This window comes from Salvelinus alpinus, chromosome 3 (assembly GCF_045679555.1).
Source record: "Salvelinus alpinus chromosome 3, SLU_Salpinus.1, whole genome shotgun sequence".
NCBI classification, from domain to species: domain Eukaryota; kingdom Metazoa; phylum Chordata; class Actinopteri; order Salmoniformes; family Salmonidae; genus Salvelinus; species Salvelinus alpinus.
The window spans coordinates 27,866,010-27,870,736 of NC_092088.1; the positions used below are offsets into that span (position 1 = coordinate 27,866,010).

At 41.8% G+C, this 4,727-nt stretch overlaps 1 long non-coding RNA gene across 1 annotated transcript; it reads left to right on the forward strand.

Annotated features, from left to right (window-relative positions):
• Positions 1-220: 220 nt before the first annotated feature.
• LOC139570490 (uncharacterized) lies at positions 221-4,727 on the forward strand. Its single transcript, XR_011674080.1, has 3 exons — positions 221-586; positions 769-853; positions 3,416-4,727. It is a non-coding gene; the product is annotated as an uncharacterized lncRNA (long non-coding RNA).

Below are 4,727 nucleotides of genomic sequence, written 5' to 3' on the forward strand. Positions count from 1 at the left end.
ATACTATACTCCACTATTTAAATCTATTTAGTCCTACTTCAGGCCAACAGCCTGAAAGGATGGGACACCACCACTTAAAACACCCTGTAACTCTTCTGATGTCAAGTCTTGCACACTCAAATACCTTTCTGCAACCTCTATTTTCTGCAACTAAATGCCAAAAAATCAATCTTACTGAAACATATCACTTGTTGGTTTATCCCTCTGTACTGGTACAGATCTACTACTCACACCACTCCTCTCAGGATCCCTCCCCCCTTGACCCTCGCACTGAGATGCAGTGCCTTAGACCGCTGCTCCACTCGGGAGCTATCGGGAGCTACCACGAAGCTTTCCTTTTTCAAACAAGCGCGCTCTCTTTCTCCCGGATTCATCGATTTCCTGGAGCGTGACGTCCCGGCCATCTAGAATCACAACAACAAACTGACTACTGCCCCATGGGAGCGCTTACATCGTTAGTCGACGCTTTACCGGACACAGACTAGCCTACAGACTTTACTTTAACACAAAGTTTGCTCAAAATAATATCCTCTTACATAGGCTTCATTTTTTTTACTAGATTTTACGGGACGCGATGGAAGAAGAGGTAAGTTTGGCATGCCTGTTTCACCATTGCCCCTTTGCTTTGGTTAATGTCTGCTACAACTTTGAGGCAGGAGACACACTTCACGTGAAGCGCTTGTAGGATTTTGAGCGCGATAAAGGCTACTCGTGCTTTTTAAAATAAAATGCGTTCATGCTCATTAATCTATACATTTATCTACACAGCCTCATGGCAGGACATCGGTGAATAAATACCAACCGACGGAGTTGAAAGTCAAAGAAGAAGACCATGGCGATTTCAGTTATCAAAGTAAGAGTGGTGGCTGGGGAGTATTACTGGATAAGTGTTGTGGTACAAAAAAATCCTCTACCTTTTTTCCTAATTTACTTTAGTTTATTCTGATGTGGAAGATGAATTATGGGACTGGTTAATTGCATTTTGATTACATAGAGAAAACAAATCCGTGAATATTGACATAATAAGTGGACCACCCGCTGAAAGTGACACACACACACTATTGCAGGGGTAGGCAATCCTGTTCCTGGAATGCCACAGGTACTGCTGGATTTTGTTCCAACTAGGCCCTGACCAGGGGTGCGTTCAGTTCGCTTGAATGTTTGCTACGTTGCGGAACGTTTTCTACTGAACGACACGTTTTCCCAAAACGTTCTTGAACAGACTTTGAGAAACGTTTGCTCCGTTCAGTGGTTGTGGCTTGAAACAACGAGTGACGTATTTAAAGGGCAGGGGTGCATTTTGAACTCGCAACCCAGCCCTTCCCTGTTTTTCAACTGGTCGTTCAGTACAGCATGGCTTCTGTTCAGTTGAACATTCTATTACGTTTTTATGTACTGAACGCAGCCCTGACCAACTGAGCTAAAATGAACACACCTGGTCTTCCAGGTCAGTTAAATCAAAAACATGAAGTGCCTGCAGCACTCCAGGACCAGGGTTGCCTACGCCTGCACTATCTTCTTTCCCTCCCGTTGAAGTGTACATGTCCTCCGAGAAGGGAATTCGAGAGCTACAGTACAAGGTTCAATCTGCAAAAAGATGATTCTGAGATAATTGGCTCTAAATTTCCGAACCTTCATTGGTTTGAATGGTGTCAGCAACTTATATCTTGTATTCTTTTGAACTTAACATGAATTAGGGGTCTTAAGAGTACTATATAGGTAGAGAACATTGAACAGAACAAGGCTAAATCATTAACAAAATATTTGATTAATTAATGTCACTAATCAGTAAGGAACTCCCCACACCTGGTGGTCTAGGGCTTAATTGAAAATAAAAATCTAAGAACCTGCAGACTCTAGGCCCTCCATGGAATGAGTTTGAGACCCCTGCCTTAGTCTCTCCCATTCAAGCATAACTTGCCTTTAAGATTCGTGACCCGATTCAGGAAACTAGGCATATGTCGCAAGTCACGACTTCACAGGAGAGCCGTTTGAACTTAAAATGTATACGAAATGCATTCTCGAACATGTGAACTTTCATGTGCCTTAATATCAAACTTGTATGCCATCTGTAAATACAAATAAAATCGTTAAATTACAAGCTTAGTTGGTTTAGCCACAGAAAAAGTGAGCAACCTTCCTGCTAGCCATGATTGGCTGAGATAATGAGTGAGCTGGACATGCCGAGAGATGAGTTTGGATTGGTCTGCCATATAGCACGTATCTGTTTATTGGAGCTGGTCAGTATGTCTAGGTAATCGTGTCGAACACTGCTTTTTGAAAATGTATCTCGTAAAACTGCATAAATCTAATGTCAAGTTAAAGTTTACTGTTAGCCAGTTAACTTTAGCTGGAGAATGATGGCTAAGGAGATGGAGATAATACCAGTCTGGATACATTGTCAAACTAAGAGCAACCATGTATGGCATCAGACAGGAGATGCGTCCAACCATGTATACTGATAAGATAGTCTAGCTAGCTACATTTTCAGATATTACACGTTTCTAATTTTGACATAAAGTGGTTTCATTTCAAGTGTACTGTTAGCTAACTAACGTTAGCTGGCTGGGTTGCTAGCTAACGTTATGTGTATGATCTTATTCTTCTTATCTCAGACACATTTGCTTGACTAGTTATAGCCATAGAACCTGGTTGGTTAGCTACCTGCAGATTCATGCAGGGTAGTAATGTAATGAGTTGTGATTATGGTCCATTGTTTAGCTAGCTAGCTACGTGTCTTAACAAAAGACTCCACTCTAATTTTGACAAAGTATTTTCATTTCAAGTTAGTGTACTGTTAGCTAGCTAGCTAACGTTAGCTGGCTGGCTCGCTAACTAACGTTACGTTATGCATTGGATTCATTGTTTACCTAGTTAGCTATCTAGCTGCATTTCTTAACAAAAGAAGCCCGTCTTAGTGTGCCAGAGCGCAGAATAACTGATTAATTTTTGAATGTTCAACACCCATTGAATAGTTGAATATGTCCGGTGTCAGTAAACGTCAGCAACAAAGTGTAATTCATTGTTGCCAGCAGCACAGTTAGTTACCAATGCTCTAGATAACATGAAAACAGCCTAACCAGCTCTGCTAGGGTGAGTAAAATGGCCACCGCCCCCACCTACCATATATTGATGGTAGGTGGGGGCGGGAATACTGCACGGCCAATGCAGAAGTTGTATTGACCATGCAGCGCCTTTTACCCTGTAAGGTCCAGAGTAATGCTGGTTTTCTGTTCTACCAGATAATTAATTGTTCCCACCTGTTGTCCCAGGTCTAAATCAGTCCCCTACACTAACTTAAACCTAGGAATAAGGAGTCTAGAGCCCTGATTTGGATTGGTCACATGACAATTTATAATGTGGAGATTTACTAAGCTCTAGATGTCTAACTCAAGATCTTGTTTGTTTTTGTCAGGGCCAGGAGGGAGCCCAAACTCACACTCCGACAGTGGGAAGACTTCCTCGGAGTCAGGGGAATCAGACAGAGAGCTGCCCAAATCAGACAGACCGTATAACTGCTCTCTGTGCGGAAAGGGATTTGCTAGGTCAGACATCTTAACCATACACAAGAGAGTTCACACTTCAGAGAGGGTGCAGCGTCCCACCAAAGAGAAACTCTATCCCTGCTCTCAGTGCGGAAAGCGGTTCTCTCAATTGGGAAACCTCAAATCGCATGAGAGCGCTGTGCATGCAGGAAAGAAGCCTTTCAACTGTCCTGAATGCGGAAAGGGGTTCTCACATTTTGGCAACATGCAAAAACACCAGCGGGTGCACACCGGAGAGAAACCATACAAGTGCCCTGATTGTGGGACAGGTTTTTCCAGATCACATCACCTTAAAACACATCAGCAAATTCATAAAGGGGAGAAGCCTCACTTATGCACTGAATGTGGGAAGGGTTTTGCTAGGGCAGACTCTTTAACGGCACATCAGCGAGTGCACAGGCTAGACAACAAACCTTACGGCTGTTCTGACTGTGGCAAAGCCTTCTCTTCATTCGGAAACTTAACACAGCATCAGAGAATTCACACCGGAGAGAAACCATATCAGTGCGCTCAGTGTGAGAGAAGCTTTGCTTTTTCAACAGATTTGAAAAATCATCAGAGGAGACACACTGGAATGAAACCATACTATTGCTCAGACTGTGGGAGAAGTTTCACAACGGCATCTTCCCTAAAATCACATCAGAAAATACACAAATGATAAAAGTCATGGTCTCCGTGTGGTAGAAGTCTCTCTCTACATTGTCAAACACTAGCGAAATACTTAGCTGTCAAAATGCTGCCGATGGGGAAACCTTGAGGAGGCTCACATTTTTCTTAGGAATACTAGAGGCACAATATTCTCATATGGTTTAATCCTTTGTTTAAAAACAGCATGGAAATTTTTGCCATCTTCAATGTTTTGTTTTTAATACAGTGATTTTGGTTAATTGGATGGTTATTTTTACACTGAAACTACCTGAATTGTTTATATCCAGAAATCTCTTCATGTTTGAATGTGTTTTACTAGATAGCTCGTTGTGTGTGAATTTTATTCTATATATGTTGATAATGACAAGCAAAAAAAACATGACTATAGGGAACAAGAATCTCCTGCAAATTATGTTAACTTTTTGTTGTATAACCTGCATTTGTCATCAGAGGGTCAGGACACATTCCATTGCAATCACAAAACATATGCAATGTCATAAGTTATATTGACAATAAACTTTAGTTGCAAACTCA